The sequence below is a fragment of the Pristiophorus japonicus genome, chromosome 12 (genome assembly GCF_044704955.1).
Source record: "Pristiophorus japonicus isolate sPriJap1 chromosome 12, sPriJap1.hap1, whole genome shotgun sequence".
NCBI classification, from domain to species: domain Eukaryota; kingdom Metazoa; phylum Chordata; class Chondrichthyes; family Pristiophoridae; genus Pristiophorus; species Pristiophorus japonicus.
Window position 1 is genome coordinate 3,581,509 of NC_091988.1, and position 21,305 is coordinate 3,602,813.

Consider the following 21,305-nt stretch of genomic DNA (forward strand, 5'->3'; position numbering starts at 1 on the left):
GCTGTCCTCAACCTTGCCTGAGGCTGGCGGTCTGACTGCAGGAGATTGCACAGCTCCCTCACGAGGTCCTTCTGGAATCGCAGTCTCTGGTCATCCATCAGGTGCATGTAGGAGACCTGCTGTCTGTCCACCCTTGCACAATGGGGCCTTCTCCCCCCCCCCCCGCCCCCACGTCTATGCGCGTGTCTTCCTATGTCAGCCTTCTCCCTCATCCTCTCACTGCTCCTCACCCTCTGCAGCCTGCTGCTAGCAAGCATCTGCCTCCTGTGCATCCTGCCATCTCTCCATTTTGCCCAGTATCTGTTGCAGGGGGCCAGCGTTACCTGACCTTCCTCCTGACGGCAGGTCCTTCCTAGGCCACCTCTCTGGGTTCAGGTCTGTCGCCTTCTCCATGTGTGCTGTGTCCCTTGCTCGCTGCCTCTCCAGCCGTGGGAGCGGGCGCTGCCTTCCCCTGCATGCCACCCTGCCGCACACAATGTGCAGGAGGTGCTCCGCTGCCAGCCCTGAGCACATTTACTTGGCCTCCACAAGCAGACCCTCTGCAATGAGGGCTCTGTGTTGTCCAGATTGAAGATGATAGCCCAAGAGCACTCAATCCCACTCTGAACAAGGCAAGTGGCAAAGTTATGAAAAGTCCGAAAAAATCTCTGCAAAAATAATGCTGCTACATGCAACATGCCTTTAAAGGCCACTGATGGTCTTGAGCAAGCGCTGTGTCCCGACCCAAAAAACTCTCGTTAGCACCGACAGACGGTAGGAAGACTTTTTGAAGTGAATTTACCTTCCGGGCAAAACCGCCGCGGTGAGCATTCGGCTGACATCGTTAAGGATGCATCTGCAGGAGAGGGGCGGGAACGGAGGGGGAGCGTGGGGAGCGGGGCAGGAGCGGGGGGAGCGAAGTTACGGGGGGAGCAAGGTGGTGGGGGCAGGAGCAGGGGGAGCGAGGGAGCGGGGCGGGGGGGGAGCGAGGGAGCGGGGCGGGGGGGGAGCGTGGAGTGAGCGGGGCGGGAGCAGGGCAGAGGATTATAATGTGCCACACAAAGCTGAAGGGTTACGATTTTTAAGTGAGATAAATGCGCAGCGAATGTTAGTTATTGAAAACACAGATGGAGAAGCCTGGCAAGACAGCTTTTGAATCAGCAGCGGTGAGCCCGTGTGGTGAGCCCGTGCGGTGAGCGCGTGCGGTGAGCCCGTGCGGTGAGCGCGTGCGGTGAGCGCGTGCGGTGAGCGCGTGCGGTGCCCGTGTGGTGAGCCCGTGCGGTGAGCGCGTGCGGTGAGCCCGTGCGGTGAGCCCGTGCGGTGAGCGCGTGCGGTGAGCCCGTGCGGTGAGCGCGTGCGGTGAGCCCGTGTGGTGAGCCCGTGCGGTGAGCGCGTGCGGTGAGCCCGTGAGCCCGTGCGGTGAGCGCGTGCGGTAAGCCCGTGCGGTGAGCGCGTGCGGTGCGTTGGAGCTATGACATGCTGTGCCATGGTGAGGACATAAATCCGTGCCCACTGAGCTGTCCACCTTCACTGTGCTACTGTTCAGATGCCCCGGGCTAGTCCAAGCCTCTCCCCACTGATTGTCTGAGTGTTGTGTACCACTTTGGCCTGTAATAACTGGGTAATAAGTTTGTAGAGCTGTTAATGATGATCAGTTTATGTGGAGAAATACAAAAAGATAAACAAGCCAAAATGTGACAATTATTTATTATCAAACTGTAAAATAAACAAGCACGGAATCATTTCAACTGAGATACGTCTATTAAAGGATGGAGATTCGAGTTAAAATCTAAAATTGACTGCAACATCATCACAAAAAGGCAGATTGGATCAAACACACAGGAAAATCAGGCCGCGAGCATTGCCGCCCTATAAGGAAGCCCAGCTGATTATTCCATCCATTCATTTTATTGGGGCCAAGTTTCGGCCTGAGTTGCTCCTGTTTTTTTGGAGCAGCTGGTTTAGAACAGAGTATCTTAGAAATTGCAATTCTTGCCATTTAGTTTGCTCCAGTTCTAGTCAGTTAGAACAGTTTCAGTTTGACACAGATTTTTTTTTTCAAAAGGGGGCGTGTCCGGTCACTTACGCCTGTTTTGAAAGTTTAGGCAGTGAAAACTTACTCCAAACTAACTTAGAATGGAGTACGGGTCGATTTTTGTACGCTCAGAAAAACCTTGTCTACACTTAGAAAATCAAGCGTAGGTTACAAATCAGGTGTAGGGAATGGGGGGTGGGGTTTAAAGGGAAGTTTACAAACATTAAACACTTCAGTTTTACAAATAAAGAGTCATCATCAATAATAAATGATAAATACATCAATAAATCAACCACGGGCGGGTAAGTGGAGCTGAGTCCACGGCCAGATCAGCCATGATCTTGTTGAATGGCGGAGCAGGCTCAAGGGGCTAGATGGCCTACTCCTGTTCCTAATTCTTATGTTCTTATGTTCTAATAAATCAATCAAAAAAAATTAATAAATTTTTTTTTTTAATTTTAAAAATCAATAAATAAAACATTTTCTACTTAACGACTGCAGCACCGGGAGCCCTCCAACAGCATGCTTGGACAGCCCCCCCTCCCCCCACCCCCATCCGTGTGTCTCTGTCAGTGTCTCTATCTCTCTGTCTGACTGTGTCTGTGTTTCTGACAGCGAGGGGAGGGGGAGAAGGGGGGGTTGTAGGGGAGGGGGAGGAGGGGGGTGGAGAGGAGGGGGGGTGAGGGGGTGGAGAGGAGGGGGGGTGGGGGGAGGAGGAGGAGGGGGGCAGGGGGGTCAGGGAGAAGGGAGGGGGGAGAGAAGGGAGGGGGGGAGGAGAGAAGGGAGGGGGCGGTGTGGGGGGAGGGAGGGGAGGGAGGGGGAGAAGGTCGGGAGCGGAGGTCGTGGGGGGGGAGGGGGGAGAGGTCGGGAGCGGAGGTCGAGGGGGGCTGGGTCGGGAGCGGAGCTCGGGGGGGGGCGGGGTTGGGAGTGGAGGTGGGGGGAGGTCGGGAGCAGAGGTCGGGAGCGGAGGTCGGGGGGGTGGGGAAGGTCGAGAGCGGAGGTCGGTGTGGGGGGGGTGGGGGGAGGACGGAAGCGGAGGTCGGGAGCTGGGGAAGCGGAGGTCGGGTCGGGGGGTGCGGGAGTCAAGTCGGGTCCGGGGCCGGGCAGGGGGGGGCGGGGGCCGGGGAAGCAGGAGTCGAGTCGGGTCGGGAGGAAGCAGGAGCTGGGCGTGGGAGGCAGCCTTATCCACGCAGCCCCAGTGAGCCCATTCGGCCAGGGCTAGGGGCTGCGTGCTTCGGGCCCCTCCCACACAGTTTTGGGTGCTTGGAGCTACTGCACATGCGCGCTCACTGTAGCGCGCCTGTGCAGAGCTCCCGGCACTGTTTTCAGCGCAGGGACCTGGCTCCGCCCCCTACAGCTCGTGCTGCGCCGCGCCCAGCTCCAGAGGACCTGCCGGGAGAAGGAGAATCTGTAAGTTTTTTTTAGGCGCACTTCGTGATGCGAAAAACGGGCGTACAGGTCCGGGCTGCGCCTTTCTTGGCGCGGCCCAAAACTTGGGCCCATGATTCCTGGTCCAATTATTTTGGTTTATTTTAAAATAATATTCAGGATTTACCATATCTTAGCCACATAATATGTCATATACTTCAACAATTTCCTTAATGGCATCTACTCCAAGCTGTAGGAGTGAGCTTCATTAACCTGATGTCATCCCCTTACAACCCCATTCATTCTTGTTGCTCTTCTCTGCACCCTCTCCAGGGCTTGTGTAGAATGTTTTATAGAATGGTGTCTGGTACTGCGCACAGCCGGGTAAATTCATTGATCGTGCACCCAGGCGACAGCTGCACTCGATGAGGTAGATCTTGACTTTGTGCGATAGTGTAAAACAGGTGATCACTCCCGATTTTTATTTCAGTTGACTTCAATGGAAATAAAAATTGGGAGAGATGTAAAACAGGCCCTAATTCACTATCACCCGTTTTACACTGTCGGGAAATGAGTGCATAGAATTACAACATTGCTGCCAATTCTCTAAGCCTTCAAGGGCATCTCCCTGCTGGGAGCATGAGGCCAGTGAATTTACCGAGTTCTCCAAGTGTGGTCTGACCAGTGCACAGATGGATAAATCCATTGATCATGTGCCGTAATCGAAGGAAATGCTGGTCAGAGATAGGATACCACTCAGCACTTCCCTCAAGTATAATAAAACACCTCTCACTTGCATTATCTGTTTCCTATTCTTAAGCCACTTTTGAGTTTTCCAAGTAACCACTTTTTTTTTGTTTATGCGATACATTTACGTTGTAAACTTTTGTTTTGTGATAAATTGTCAGACTGCAGAGGTCATGTCTCCTTCGCTTTACTTTGGCTCTCCTGCATGGACATTGGGGTTAATAAATCTTAAGTAGCCATGGAGCCATTCCTGATTTCAACTAAGCATTGTGAGGCTTCCAGGAGTCAAAGAAAGAATCGCTGGATTGGCTCCAAGTTAGGATCATGTGATCCCTACAGCGAAGTTGTTTGGTCTGGAGTCAAAGCCTCTTGGTCAGTTCATTCCAATCTTCCTGACAGCTCTTCCATTGAGACACCATAAATTTACAGCTCAAATAACTACAGTGAAAGACCAGACCACCCACTGGTAATTTTGTTTCAATAAACAATAAATTTATTTGGCTCCATAGCGACCAGTTAGTTCATTCTGGAGGCAGAGTTGGCACCCGCTTGGCTCTAACCAGCGATGCGTCTATGTGAGGTATGGCGGCTATTATTTAAGAGTGATTTTCGCAGTGAATGCAGATCCATCTGCGCAATTACGTGAGTTTTCCTCATCTAATTGAAAATTTTGTGTCTTATAACTTTAGAAATGATTGCTAAGTTAATAAAATAAAATTATCACCGACTGAGTTAATTCGACACCTCTGACAAAGGATATATTATATAGAACTATATAGAATAGTAGCAACAGGCAAATGTAGAACTAGAGGCAATGGGTATAAAATATTATAATGTTGATTCATACGGCACAGCCATCTTTAGCTATTAATAATCAGATCTATTTTCAATTATGTGTTCCTTCCCATTATTGTGTCATTTGAAGAAGTAACAATCATGGTATTTTATTGCATTCATTGTTGTACCTTCGATGACAAAATTTCTCAGAACAATGGTGTGGTATTTGCAGTTATAAAGGTTGGATTTTATATAGTGCACAGTAGATTATAAAACATAAATTGTGAACAAATCATTATTTGCACCAATACCTTCATTTTGCACCAATTGATGCAGGTATAGCTGAAAATGTGTTTCCTGTGGTGAATCAGGTTGTTTTGGAAAGTAACCACAGCGTGAAAGTAGATTTTATTTAGAGCGTTCCAGGCTATCTTTTGTATGAGTTTCAATGTAGCAAAAGACTGGTCATCAAATAGCTGATTAAGTTCAGCCAGTTGGTGTGTAAGGACTGTGTACATCTCTCGTGCTGTATCTAGCTGCCTTTCTGTTAGGCTCACGAGCACCTGCTTGTGAGCCTGGGCCTGATTCCAATAATAGTTCTGTATCTGTCAAAAGCAGGATATAAAGCACAGGCTGAGACTGACAATGGACCTTACATTACAGGACCATAAATTATTATCTCCTGACAGTCAATTGTTGTTCCTGCTTAATTAACGTTACATGCAAAAGGTGTCTCAATCTTAATTTAAAACTGTAACTTCGGCTAAAGGAGTATCAAAGGCTTTTGTATAAGTTTCAATGTAGCAAAAGACTGGTCAGGAAATAGCTGATTAACTTCATCTGTAAGGACTGTGTACGTCTCTCAGGCTGTATTTAGCTGCTAAATATCTGTCACCAAAACAAAGTAATTTCCATCAGCCATTCAGATCCACTAATGTCCGATCTAAAACCCCATTTATATTGAAACCATTGGAAATTAAGAAATAGTTGGCTTTTTATCTAACATAACTAGCTGGTAAAAAATGTAGCATTTAGAACTGTAATGCTGGGACATGAACACAGAATGGAACATTTACATATTTCTCTACAAAATAACAGTTACTCAATTTCATTGCATATTTGAGACATCTGTGTGGTATCTTCCTTACAAGCTCACAACATGTTGTGTTCATACTCTGTTTAATTGTTGCACGAACTCTCACTGGACAGGCATTAGGACCCTGCAGGAGCTTTTAACATAGAAACATAGAAAATAGGTGCAGGAGTAGGCCATTCGGCCCTTCGAGCCTGCACCGCCATTCAATGAGTTCATGGCTCAACATGCAACTTCAGTACCCCATTCCTGCTTTCTCGCCATACCCCTTGATCCCCCGAGTAGTAAGGACTACATCTAACTCCTTTTTGAATATATTTAGTGAATTGGCCTCAACAACTTTCTGTGGTAGAGAATTCCACAGGTTCACCACTCTCTGGGTGAAGAAGTTTCTCCTCATCTCGGTCCTAAATGGCTAACCAATTATCCTTAGACTGTGACCCCTGGTTCTGGACTTCCCCAACATTGGGAACATTCTTCCTGCATCTAACCTGTCTAAACCCGTCAGAATTTTAAACGTTTCTATGAGATCCCCTCTCATTCTTCTGAACTCCAGTGAATACAAGCCCAGTTGATCCAGTCTTTCTTGATATGTCAGTCCCGCCATCCCGGGAATCAGTCTGGTGAACCTTCGCTGCACTCCCTCAATAGCAAGAATGTCCTTCCTCAAGTTAGGAGACCAAAACTGTACACAATACTCCAGGTGTGGCCTCACCAAGGCCCTGTACAACTGTAGTAACACCTCCCTGCCCCTGTACTCAAATCCCCTCGCTATGAAGGCCAACATGCCATTTGCTTTCTTAACTGCCTGCTGTACCTGCATGCCAACCTTCAATGACTGATATACCATGACACCCAGGTCTCGTTGCACCTCCCCTTTTCCTAATCTGTCACCATTCAGATAATAGTCTGCCTCTCTGTTTTTACCACCAAAGTGGATAACCTCACATTTATCCACATTATACTTCATCTGCCATGCATTTGCCCACTCAACTAACCTCTCCAAGTCACTTTGCAGCCTCACAGCATCCTCCTCGCAGCTCACACTGCCACCCAACTTAGTGTCATCCGCAAATTTGGAGATACTACATTTAATCCCCTTGTCTAAATCATTAATGTACAATGTAAACAGCTGGGGCTCCAGCACAGAACCTTGCGGTACCCCACTAGTCACTGCCTGCCATTCTGAAAAGTACCCATTTACTCCTAGTCTTTGCTTCCTGTCTGCCAACCAGTTCTCAATCCACATCAGCACACTACCCCCAATCCCACGTGCTTTAACTTTGCACATTAATCTCTTGTGTGGGACCTTGTCGAAAGCCTTCTGAAAGTCCAAATACACCACATCAACTGGTTCTCCCTTGTCCACTCTACTGGAAACATCCTCAAAAAATTCCAGAAGATTTGTCAAGTATGATTTCCCTTTCACAAATCCATGCTGACTTGGACCTATCATGTCACCTCTTTCCAAATGCGCTGCTATGACATCCTTAATAATTGATTCCATCATTTTACCCACTACTGATGTCAGGCTGACAGGTCTATAATTTCGTGTTTTCTCTCTCTCTCCTTTTTTAAAAAGTGGGGTTACATTGGCTACCCTCCACTCCATAGGAACTGATCCAGAATCTATGGAATATTGGAAAATGACTGTCAATGCATCCGCTATTTCCAAGGCCACCTCCTTAAGTACTCTGGGATGCAGTCCATCAGGCCCTGGGGATTTATCGGCCTTCAATCCCATCAATTTCCCCAACACAATTTCCCGACTGATAAGGATTTCCCTCAGTTCCTCCTTCTTACTCGACCCTCTGACCCCTTTTATATCCGGAAGGTTGTTTGTGTCCTCCTTAGTGAATACCGAACCAAAGTACTTGTTCAATTGGTCTGCCATTTCTTTGTTCCCCGTTATGACTTCCCCTGATTCTGACTGCAGGGGACGCAAGCACTGCTGTAAACATTCTGGTTCATGCAGGTTTTGGGACACCATTTTGGGAGTTGCTATAACGGACACAGTTAGTTACATTACTCCTGGTTCAGTTAGTCTGTTTATTTATGTACACAACATAATTTGGCAATGAGGATGAATCAAATGAACCTCCCTATGCCCCGGCTTTCCTCTCCCCATCCGGGGATCCTCCAATCCTGTGGCCGAGATGGATAAAAAGTTTTTCTACGTATATCACGGCGAGTGGGTTAGACGGCAACAACGTAATACCAGCTCTTCGCCGTGCAATACTTATCCACTGCCTTGGCACCAAAGGCCACGCATCTTTGGCCAAATCGAAGACACGGAGTCCTACGACAAAACGGTAAACACCCTAGAGGAATATTTTGGACCAAAGAAAAGTATCATGATGGAGAGATACACATTTCATCAAAGGGGGCAAGGGAACGGTGAACCAATCAAACAGTGCATCGTTTCATTAACTGAACCGGCCGCTACGTGTAACTTTGGAGCACTCACAGAGGGAATGATCAGGGATCAAATTATTGAGAAAACAACGATCCCCACATTCAGGAACGCTTGCTAATGGAGGATGATAAATTGACAATGGACAAAGCAACTAATTTGGCCATCCAAATGGAATCTGTGCTTTCCGATTCAAAAGCGATCAGATCCCCTGCTCCCCGTGCAGCAGACTGCAGCTGCAGCCCATGTGCAAGGTGTTCGTCCAAAACGGAAATCACAGCAGAGACCCAGGGCTAGTGATAAGCCACCCACTATGGATCGCGGGTCTACCTTCCACTGCTTCAACTGTGGGGACAAATCACACTCAGCAAAGAGTTTTAACTGCCCTGCACCTGGGAAGAAATGCTCTGCATGTGGTAAAATGAATAATTTTGCTCGTGTCTGTCGCTCATCGCAGCATATTCAACATGTGGACAACCCGATAGTGATGAACCCAGTATGGTTTACACCGTTAGTGACATTTCACACGTCAGTTTGGGCAAATTCAAGGACTGTGATGTAAACATTGACGGCACGCCCATCTGCCTCCTCATTGTCCTTGGAGCCAAAGTCTCCATATTGAGCGAGGCTGTGTACAAAACCCACTTCACGCACTGTCAACTGCAGCCTGCAACTTCCACTCTACATGCGTACTCTGACTCCAACACTGAGGTACTTGGGGTCATATCTGTCCCCGATATACTGCAAGGACATAACATTGGGGAACTTTTCCTTTCATGTCGCGAAGGGCCGAAGCCTCATGGGTGTTGACCTTTGGCAAGCTTGGGTTCAAAGTTTACGACCCAACCGGCACACCTGTGTACACGGTGGACTTTGACAAGCAGAATACCTCAACCTTCACAGGGTTTGGAGTGACAACAAAATTCTGCTATCGTCCCTGCATTGACCCTACCATCAAACCGGTTACGCAGTGACTTCACCGTCTCTCATTCGCAGTTCGTGAGCAAGTATCCGCAGAATTAACACGACTCGAATCTCAGAATCATTGAGAGCACTGACTCCTCACCCTGGATCTCAAACTCAGTCATTGCTTGGTGTAAAAATGGGGAGATCCACCTATGCATCGACCTGAAAGAAGTCAACAAGGCCATCATCCCCGACAAGTAACCTCTTCCTACCATCGACGAACTGTCTTCAGAATCCCACGGCTCAATAGTCTTTATGAAACTCGACATGCGCCGCAGTTATCTGCAAATACCCCTAGCAGAGGGCAGCAAACCGCTCACGGCATTCACGACGCATGATGGCCTGTATCAGTATCGACATATGCCCTAAGGGGCTATCTTCTGCTCCAAGTGCATTTCAGAAAATTGTCACTACTATGCTAGCAGGCACAGAGGGAGCCCTCAATCTGCTTGATGATATCGTCGTCCATGGAAGAACATGACAACCGATTTCATGCAGTTATGGCTAGACTTGCTACACATAACATTACACTTAATGTCAATAAGTGTACATTCGCTGCTGGAGAAATCAACTTTCTGGGCTACACAGTCACAGCACAACGCTTGACAAAATTGAATGGATCCAGTAAATGCAGGAGGCTACCAACATCAAAGAACTTTCATCATTCCTCTAAATTGCATTTAAACTGCAATTATTTCACACCACCTACTGAATCTACCCAGAAGCTCATCTTAAAGCAATTAAAATGTAAATGATTGGAGAGTGTGGCTGGTATTAGCTGCACTCGGTAAACATTTAAGTTTACTGAAGGTAGGTTTAAAAGGCCCCCAAAATCTAACGGAGACCCGACTCCAGATTTATACCCACGAACATCCGACCAGCCCATTCCATGGCCACAAAGACCATGGCAACAACTTGTCGGATATCTTTAGTCCAGATGGAGCAGCTCCACAGCATCAGCGTTTGTTGTAGTACATGACCTGCATTCCAAATGGCCGGAAATCGCTACAACAATTTCAGTGACCTCATCAACGATCGTCACTATTCTGCAGCGTATGTTCACGAAGTGGGACTTCCCAGAGGTCATCATCACAGACAATGGACCACAGTGTGTCCGACCAGTTTGCAGATTTCCTCACTCATCATGCTATCGAGCATCGCCTTACTGCTCGGTACAATCCTCAAAGCAACGGAGGTGTTGAGCGGTTTAACCGCATCATCAAAGAGGGTTTGAAAGCCAACCTCGCGGCAGGCCAAACCATTTTCGCGATGAAGCAGTTCAAAACATTCTCCACACATACCGTTCGACAAAGCACTCGCTAACGGGGAAGACACTCGCTGAGCTCATGATTGGATGGAATCTTCGCTGGCTACTGGACATTCTCAAAGCCCCCAGCCAAACCTAGCGCGAAGATAACCACACTCGCATCCCAGATTTTGGAACGCTAACGAAAAGCGAAGTTGTACACTGACACAAAACGACGCGCTCAAAAGCCCCAACTGAGGAATGGAGGTTGGGTCAGGGTTAAGCGCCCAAACCGGAGTCATAAGCTCGCATCTTCACTTTCACCTCCAAAACAGATCGGGCGAAAGTTCAGACCTCACACCTATGAGCTCAATGATGGAACTCGATGGAACGCTCGTAGACTGATCCCAACTCACAGGCCGACAGACCAGCAGGATGGAACAGAGGCAGCATTCTGTTTCCCAACCGATAACCTCGATCAAACACCACAAGCTCCATGCCGGTCCCAGCGTATCAGAACACAGCCTGGCTATCTCAAGGACTTTGTCTGTTCATAGGCTGTGTTTTCAGAAGGGGGGAAATATGTTGTGTTCATACTCTCACTGGATGGGCATTAGGACCCTGCGGGAGCTTTTCACACACTGCTGTAAACATGCTGGTTCATGCTGGTTTTGGGTCACCATTTTGGGAGTTGCTATAAAGGACACAGTAAGTTACATTACTCCCGATTCAGTTAATCTGTTTATGTGCACAACACAACACACAAACCTTACAAGATGGCTCTTGACACAGAAACTTGTCAGGTGACCTGTCACCTGATGCCTTTATTGTACTTACAGCAATGGCTGCATTACCCCAGTAGTCCACTAGGTAGAGCAGTAGTCCATTCGATGGATCCATATGTTACACATCTCCCTCCCTCCTTCATGAAGAAGTAATTATAACAAATACATAACTTGCACGGTTATACATAACAAAAGATATGGACTTATTTTGTCATATTTACAAATCAAACTTAACCACTCGTTTTCTTTTTCGAAGAGGATACCTTCGCTCTCGAACAGAACCTTCCAAACATGGTGTCGAACTTAGACCCATTCTAGGCTGATCCTGAGGAGAGTTTGTCTCCAAGGGATGCCCTTGATCTTCATTTGAACTCTCTTCAACTTCAGAAGGTTTGTCTGCCTGACTCGGACTCAGACTTAAATTGTGACTTTCTCGTGGACTTGTTTCCAGTACATTTGATGTAGAATATGCTACTGGTACTTTTGTTGTAACAAAACTATCTGATGAGTCAAAAATAATTGAATCATTCCAACTTTTAACTCCTTCCACATCTGTAGGTAAAATATGATCAATGTGAACAAACCTAACCTGTCCATGATCAAACATCTTGACCATATATGTTCAGAAGGGGGGAAATATGTTGTGTTCATACTCTGTTTGTTTGTTTGTTTGTTGCATGAACACTCGCTGGACGGGCATTAGGACCCTGCGGGAGCTTTTCACACTGCTGTAAACATGCTGGTTCATGCTGGTTTTGGGTCACCATTTTGGGAGTTGTTATAAAGGACACAGCAAGTTACATTACTCCTGATTCAGTTAATCTGTTTATGTGCACAACACAACACACAAACCTTACAAGATGGCTCTTGACACAGGAACTTGTCAAGTGACCTGTCACCTGATGCCTTTATTGTACTTACAGCAATAACTGCATTACCACAGTAGTCCACTAGGTAGAGCTAGTATATTCACCACTCTTCCTGGTAACCACTTTAACCATTCTTCACTCTCATCTTCTGGTTTAATTTCACACTTCTCTCTCTTACTCTACCTCTATCATGATTCTCTTTCTGTCTTAATTGTGTCTCTTCTACGGACTGTGCCAAATTAGGCTTTAACAACGAGAATCTGGTTCATGGCTGTCGTTTGAGAAACAACTCTGCTGGTTTTCTACCAGTAGTTGTGTGAGGCATATTACGATAAGTAATTAGAAAATTAGCCAATTTGGGGTCCAACGACAACTGCCGTTTTCTTGGATTTGGATCCAACATTTTATTTAATGAGGGCACGTTTTACAATTTGTACTGTGCGCTCTGCTTGCACCATTTGAAGCAGGGTGGTACAATGGAACGTTAGTATGTTCCACACCATTTCTGCTCATGAACTGTGCAAATTCTTCTGAACAAAATTGTGGTCCATTTTCAGACACAATTTCTTCTGGGAGGCCATATGAAGAAAATAATCTTCGCAAATTGTTTAATGTTTTACTTGTTATTTTCCGCATTGGAAACACCTCTACACATTTCGAATGGCTATTAATTACAATGAATAATTGTTGTCCTTCTAGCTCAGCAAAATTGATATGTAACCTTTGCCACACCCTGGAGGCCATTTCCATGGCTGTAATGGTACTGATGGTAGTTTCTTGCTTACCGATTGACATGTTGTACACTGACTCATGATGTACTCTATACCTTTATCAAGACCTGGCCACCATAAGTAACTGTGTGCAAAACTCTTGGTCAAGTACATTCCCAGGTTGTTGATCATGAAGATCTCCTAATAGTTTGGACATGAATTTATTTGGAATAACTACTCTTGCACCCCACATGACACAATCTTTATCCACTGATAATTCATTCCAACAAATGAAGTATGAATGAATATCTTTCTCTGTTACCTGGTTTGGCCAGCCATTTGTGATGTAATCATACACCTTTGACATAACAGGGGTCACATTTGGTTGCTTTACCAATCTCTTCAGCTGTGATTGACAGTTCATCAATGTATGTAAAATAGAACACTTCTTCCCTATTGGGTGTAACTTGTGATGGGGATAGCAACCTGGACATAGCAGCAGCATTACTGTGATCAGCTGATCATCTGTACTCAATGTGACAAAATCAAAGCCCATCTCTACATTCAGGCTACAGTTGGAACTGGGGACTTTGGATGGAGGATTGCTGTCAGGGGCTTATGGTCTATAACGATGGTAAACTTATGACCATACAAATATTGTGGAACCTCTTGACCTCAAAAATTAATGCCAAAGCTTCCCTTTCGGTTTGCGCATAATTACGTTCACTGGCGCTGAGAGTGTGTGAAGAAAAAGCAATTGGTTGCTCCTCCCCACTACGTAGTACATGAGAGATCACTGTCCCAACTCCTTACGGAGAAGCATCACATGCTAGTTTGATTTCCTTAGATACGTCATAGTGAACGAACATGGTACTCTCTACCAATTAGCTTTTATACTCCTTGAATGCTGCATCGTATTCTTCTGACCACTTCCAATGGACCTGTTTTATCAACAGCTCATTCAGTGCTTGTAACACTGTAGTCAAATTTGATAGGAACTTCCCATAATAGTTCAAAAAACTCAAAAATGATCGAAGTTCAGTGACATTCTTGGGAGTGGGTGTATTTCTGATTGCATCCAGCTTTCCCTTGGTTGGATGTAAACCATCTCTGTCTACTCTGTGCCCTAAATACTCCACTGAGTTTTGAAATAACTCACACCTGCGAGCAGACACTCGTACTCTGTGCTTCTCTAGCCGTTTGAGCACTTCATTCAATATGTTATTATTGATTTGCCTATTTGGTGCTGAAATTAGTATGTCATCTAAATAACATACTACCCCTTCAATACCTTGCAAAATCTGGTTCATCACCCCTTGGAATATGGCAGGGCAGAAGACACTCCAAATGGCAGCCTATTAAATTGATATAGGCCTAGATGAGTATTTATAGTCAAGCATGACTTGGACTCCTCATCTAGTTCAAGTTGTAAGTAGGCATTCATAAGATTCATAAGAGAACAAATCTCCTACATTTGGCAATGTATTGGGGACATTACCCCCTCGAACCTGGTTTACGGTTACTTTATAATCACCACACAATCTTACCTTACCATCGGACTTAGTACAACAACAATGGGCGTAGCCCAATTACATCGATCTATCTTAGAGATAATGTTCTCATACTCTAGTCTTTTGAGTTCTTGCTCAACTTTCTCCTTGAGTGCATATGGTACGGGACGTGGCTTGCAGTAAACCGATCTAGCGTCCTTCTGTACCCTGACACTCGCCTTGAAGCCTTGGATCAGACTGCCTGTTTCGCAGAACATCTTCGGATACTTCTTGATGACATCATCCTTCGATACAAATCTTGTTTCAACATGAAAAATCCAGCTTCAGTGATCCCATCGAATTTCTACTTAGTAAGGCAGGCTTGTCCTTTGGCACCACTAAGAGAGGCAAGCTCTGAAATTGATCCTTGTATTTCACCTACCATAGGAATTTACTCTTCTGAGTAACCTCACAGCTGTATTTTGGATTTCTCCAATGGAAATCACGCAGTTTGTCGAGGTATAGCGACTCTGGTACTACGCTCATGGATGCACCAATGTCGATTTCCATGGCTATCCTGGTTCCTGCAACGTCTACTTGGATGATACTTTTTGAATTGCTGTTAGATACCCTCGTGCTCCTGATGACGTGAATCTCTTCATCCTGTTGCTTTTCTTGCATGCGATGTAGTCTCTGGGAATTTCTACCTCTAGCATTCAAAGTTGGTTTACTCTTCAGTCGGCATGCCTTTGCAAGATGCCCAGTTTTCCTGCAGAAGAAACAATGGCCCAAAAATTCCAACGTCCCAGGCCTGTACGAAGTTTCTATGGACCCGGGAAGGCATCGGAAAAGTTGGTTTTCAGCGCGCAATGTCGGCTTTTCCGATCTGTTCAGCTGGAGCTCGCCAGATCGTAGCCAGATCGGGAGCGAGGACATTTGCATGGGCAAGATTGCAGGATTTACGCATATCTTGCCCAGCAAATGTCCTCAAAACACTTGTGCATGAAAAAACTGGCGCATAGCCTACGGTTACAGACGCAAGTGTTTTAAAACACACACAAACACAATAAAATTAAATAAACACGTTGTATTGTTAAAAACCCTACCCACTAAGATAAGTTTATTTTTAACCCAAATTACAAAACTTTAAAAAAATCAAAAATATATTGTTTGTTTCTAAGGCATTTATTAACTTTAATTTCAATTAATTTTAATTATGTGAGGTCTTTTTTTATTTTTTATTAGTGTGTGTTTGTTTTTTTTCACCATTAATAGCACTGAGAACTGGTAGATACGCGAGTCTCAGTGCTATTAATGGGAACCTGTAACTACCTACCTGATTGGCTGAGCAGTCACACATGACTGTACCTTTTGTGTCGGGCCCTCTGGGTGGGAGCATGCTTCACAGCACGGGAGGAGAAGGCCCCCTCCATCGGAAATCAGGGTGCCTGCTAGACCGCCAGGTAAATTCGTAAAAAATATTCAGTGAGGAGGCAATTGCCCGTGAGACCCCCCGAGGGATTTCTGGGTCAATGTGGACATATTCCTTCAAATATGGACAACTTTGAGCAATGTGTTATCCCAGACACCGATAGTAGGACTTCAATGCTCTGTTACCTTGGCCAGTTGCTGAAACCTTGGGGCCCAACTGCCTTTTACTTTTAACCTGCTGGCGATTCACCTTGGTTATCTGATGACTGGAAATGGTATGAAATTCTCAGGAATATTGGTCGGCCATATCCATTGACATAGCTGTCTGACAAGTTAAATCAAATGTCAAGTTAGGAGTGGTCAACAACTTTCTTCTGATCGTTTCATTTTTCATCCCATAAACAAAGTGGTCACGCAATGCTCGGTCCTGAAAGTTTCAGAAATTACAGTGAATAGATAGCTTCTTTAATGCTACAGTGTGCTCACTGATACTTTCGTCGGTTAACAGATCTCGTATTCCAAAACAATAACTTTCAGCAATTTCCAGGGGCTCGGGACTGTAGTGCTGTTGTAACTTGTTTAGAATCCCCGTCAGTGATGTGTCCTTTGGCTTGACAGGAACAAACACATTTTTCAGGGTTTCATACACCTCGGGCCCTGCTTCAGTCAAGAAAATAGCCCGTTTTCTTTCCAACACCACCCGGTTAAGGTTTTCATCATTGGGGACTTCAATATTAGTATTCACGGTGAAAAACATTTCTAGCCACTCCACATATGGTTGGAAAGTCTCTCGGTGACATTGAAACTCACCCAAGTGCCCTATTATTCCCATAGGCATGGCCATCTGGAATCTTCAGTTCAGCCAAATGTGCTTGAAATTTTCCTTGGATTTTTAACTGTTATTCAAAACATAGAAGCTCTCAAAGCCTCTCTATCGGTTGGCTGAATCATTCATCAACAAATATTTCAGCTTGGGAGTCCAGAAATCTGATCCTTCATCGCCTTACGACCTCACAACGTACAGACCTTACAAGATGGCTCTTAATACAAGAACTTGTCAGGTGACCTGTCACCTGATGCCATTATTGTATTTACAGCAATGGCTGCATTACCACAGTAGGCCACTAGGTGGAGCTAAATGTTACAATCTGGATGTGAGTGATCTCTGCATGTACTAAACTTATTACTAGTAGATCTCCTGTGGCATTGATTGGAAAAGTCAGATAGACGCTGTGCTATGAAACTTGCCAAACAACAAACTCCCCTTCTGCTCCCAACAGAGACTGAAATAGTCCTTCACCCACCCCTCTCTCTCCTGTGGCAACATGTTTTTTTTATTCCTCTCTATTCTCTGCGGCCCTCTGCTCAACAAGGTCACTTTCCTCTCTGAACAATATTTCCACCTCAAAGATTTGCTCTCCCCGCCCCTCATAACAAAGCGTATCTCTCTCCCACTATCCCTTACAGCATACTCCTGTATAAGTTATGGTGGGGTGCATTGCAATGGCCGCGTATTTTCCCCACATTCTTTCCGTCTGACCCCAGAACCTTAATTAGTAATAACTTGCCTCCTTTCTAGCCATTTCAGAAATCTCATTGAATTGATTGTCGACATTCTTTTAAGGTTTTTCTGCCTATGAAAAATGATTTTTAACATTATTATTTCAATAAAGCAGTGGTACTTCTGTAAGTAGTTAGTGCATGCTGTAATATAATCCATTGTACGTGTTATCTTAACTTTAACCTTAAGTTACTGTTAAACCATTTAGGCAAAACTGCTTATGATTACTCAACAAAATTGATTGGAAATTCCAAATATACAGAAAGGACAGACGCTGGGAACTTTCTTGGGTTCTCCCAATCAGCCGCCATAAATTCAGCAGAATCGGTGAAATCAACAAATTACCATGATTCAAATTCACCAACCGTCTGTGAAATAAACAAAATGTAACAGATTTTGATGTAATTACACAAGTGTCGGTGAGTACCTGCCAACCACAATCCACTGCAACAGACTGAGAAGACCTTTTTTATTTTTATTCTCGGGATAGATATGTCATTGGCAAAGGTGACATTGTTAGTTGCCCTCGAGAAGGTGGTGATGAGCCGCCTTCTTGAATTCGCTGCAGTCCGTGTGGTGAAGGTACTCCCACAGTGGTGTTAGGGAGGGAGTTTCAGGATTTTGACCCAGTGACGATGAAGGAATAGCGATGTTCCCATGCACTTGCTGCCCTGGACCTTCGAGGCGGTAGAGATCACCTACAGCAGCGAGTGCTCCTACCCACCGAGCTACGGAATGCCCCAATTTCCCACACACTGGGCTCAATTTTGACCGAGCCCGTTTTTCGGCGCACTTACTGGAGTTGCGCCACTTATGTATGTTCACAGACGCGCCGAAAAAAAACGTTGGAACTTTGTCTGCTGTCTGGCCTCTTCCCTGCAATCACGCAGCGGGGCCAGTCATTCTGCGCTGGAAAATGTGCCGGGGCATCTGCACATGCGCACTGGTGACTAGTGATGTCCACGCATGCACAGTAGCGCTGTGAGTCTGCAACAACAGTCCCCATTTGTCAACATACTGATGTAGATCTCTCTGTCAGTTTGAGAGCATGGTGATGTTCTCCCTCCCGCCCCCGTCAGCCTTGTGCTGTTGCTCCTCATGCTGCTGCTATTTTGGCATCTGATTAGTGCTGAATTTACATCATTCCCTCTCTTCGAATCTGTGTTGCTCTTGATATCTCTCTCTCGCTGAAACTGGGGCTCCTTTAGGTTAAATTCTCTATCTCATAAATTCTGCCTCCTTTGCTGGGCTAGGAGCAGGCAGGGGCACTGACAGTGCTCCTGCCTGCCGGTGATTTCTATCAGTTCTCCTGCCCGCCCCTAGCCCAGGCCGCGTGGCCTCCTGGTGTGTTGTCCCGCCCCTAGCCCAGGCCGCGTGGCCTCCCGGTGTGTTGTCCCGTCCCTAGCCCAGGCCGCGTGGCCTCCCGGTGTGTTGTCCTGCCCCTAGCCCAGGCCGCGTGGCCTCCCGGTGTGTTGTCCTGCCCCTAGCCCAGGCGGAGTGGCCTCCCGGTGTGTTGTCCTGCCCCTAGCCCAGGCTGAGTGGCCTCCTGGTGTGTTGTCCTGCCCCTAGCCCAGGCCGCGTGACCTCCTGGTGTGTTGTCCCGCCCCTAGCCCAGGCCGCGTGGCCTCCCGGTGTGTTGTCCTGCCCCTAGCCCAGGCTGAGTGGCCTCCCGGTGTGTTGTCCCGCCCCTAGCCCAGGCCGCGTGGCCTCCCGGTGTGTTGTCCTGCCCCTAGCCCAGGCCGTGTGGCCTCCCGGTGTGTTGTCCTGCCCCTAGCCCAGGCCGCGTGGCCTCCCGGTGTGTTGTCCTGCCCCCAGCCCAGGCCGCGTGGCCTCCTGGTGTGTTGTCCTGCCCCTAGCCCAGGCTGAGTGACCTCCCGGTGTGTTGTCCTGCCCCTAGCCCAGGCTGAGTGACCTCCCGGTGTGTTGCCCTGCCCCTAGCCCAGGCCGAGTGGCCTCCTGGTGTGTTGTCCTGCCCCCAGCCCAGGCCGAGTGACCTCCCGGTGTGTTGTCCTGCCCCTAGCCCAGGCCGAGTGGCCTCCTGGTGTGTTGTCCTGCCCCCAGCCCAGGCCGAGTGACCTCCCGGTGTGTTGTCCTGCCCCTAGCCCAGGCCGAGTGGCCTCCAGGTGTGTTGTCCTGCCCCAGCCCAGGCCGAGTGGCCTCCCGGTGTGTTGTCTCGCCCCTAGCCCAGGCCGAGTGGCCTCCCAGTGCGTTGTCCTGTCCCTAGCCCAGGCCAAGTGGCCTCCCGGTGTGTTGTCCCGCCCCTAGCCCAGGCCGAGTGACCTCCCGGTGTGTTGTCCTGCCCTTAGCCCAGGCCGAGTGGTCTCCCGGTGTGCTGTCCTGTCCCTAGCCCAGGCCGAGTGGCCTCCCGGTGTGTTGTCCCGCCCCTAGCCCAGGCCGAGTGACCTCCCGGTGTGTTGTCCTGTCCCTAGCCCAGGCCGAGTGACCTCCCGGTGTGTTGTCCTGCCCCTAGCCCAGGCTGAGTGACCTCCCGGTGTGTTGTCCTGCCCCCAGCCCAGGCCGCGTGGCCTCCCGGTGTGTTGTCCTGCCCCTAGCCCAGGCCGAGTGACCTCCCGGTGTGTTGTCCTGCCCCTAGCCCAGGCCGAGTGACCTCCCGGTGTGTTGTCCTGCCCCTAGCCCAGGCCGCGTGGCCTCCCGGTGTGTTGTCCTGTCCCTAGCCCAGGCCGCGTGGCCTCCCGGTGTGTTGTCCTGCCCCTAGCCCAGGCCGCGTGGCCTCCCGGTGTGTTGTCCTGTCCCTAGCCCAGGCCGAGTGGCCTCCCGGTGTGTTGTCCTGCCCCTAGCCCAGGCCAAGTGGCCTCCCAGTGCGTTGTCCTGTCCCTAGCCCAGGCCAAGTGGCCTCCCGGTGTGTTGTCCCGCCCCTAGCCCAGGCCGAGTGACCTCCCGGTGTGTTGTCCTGCCCCTAGCCCAGGCCGAGTGGTCTCCCGGTGTGTTGTCCTGTCCCTAGCCCAGGCCGAGTGGCCTCCCGGTGTGTTGTCCCGCCCCTAGCCCAGGCCGAGTGACCTCCCGGTGTGTTGTCCTGTCCCTAGCCCAGGCCGAGTGACCTCCCGGTGTGTTGTCCTGCCCCTAGCCCAGGCTGAGTGACCTCCCGGTGTGTTGTCCTGCCCCCAGCCCAGGCCGCGTGGCCTCCCGGTGTGTTGTCCTGCCCCTAGCCCAGGCCGAGTGACCTCCCGGTGTGTTGTCCTGCCCCTAGCCCAGGCCGAGTGACCTCCCGGTGTGTTGTCCTGCCCCTAGCCCAGGCCGCGTGGCCTCCCGGTGTGTTGTCCTGTCCCTAGCCCAGGCCGCGTGGCCTCCCGGTGTGTTGTCCTGCCCCTAGCCCAGGCCGCGTGGCCTCCCGGTGTGTTGTCCTGTCCCTAGCCCAGGCCGAGTGGCCTCCCGGTGTGTTGTCCTGCCCCTAGCCCAGGCCGCATGGCCTCCCGGTGTGTTGTCCTGTCCCTAGCCCAGGCCAAGTGGCCTCCCTCACCGGTCCGCTGTCTTCCCCGGCCGAGTGCAGTTTGAAGATGAAGATAGTACTTCAATTTTTTATTTCTAATATAATTGTTAGTAGTTTTTGTTTGCAAACATTGCTAAGGGTAAGGCTTGGTTGGTTCAGGTCCAGGTTCTCTCCGCTTCCCGCCCCTATCCGAGGCCGAATGGCCTCCGTTTCCCTCCCTGCGCCGATTTTTTTAACTCTCTCCAAGGGTTTTCTCGAGAGGCCACATACGTTGGCCAAAGTTGCCTAAATGGCCAGATCTGGTGTCGGTTGTGGTAAAGCTCCCTTTTGAGAAAAAAATAACCTAAAAAAAACCGTAACCAAGTGAGTTACGCTGATTGGGGAAAC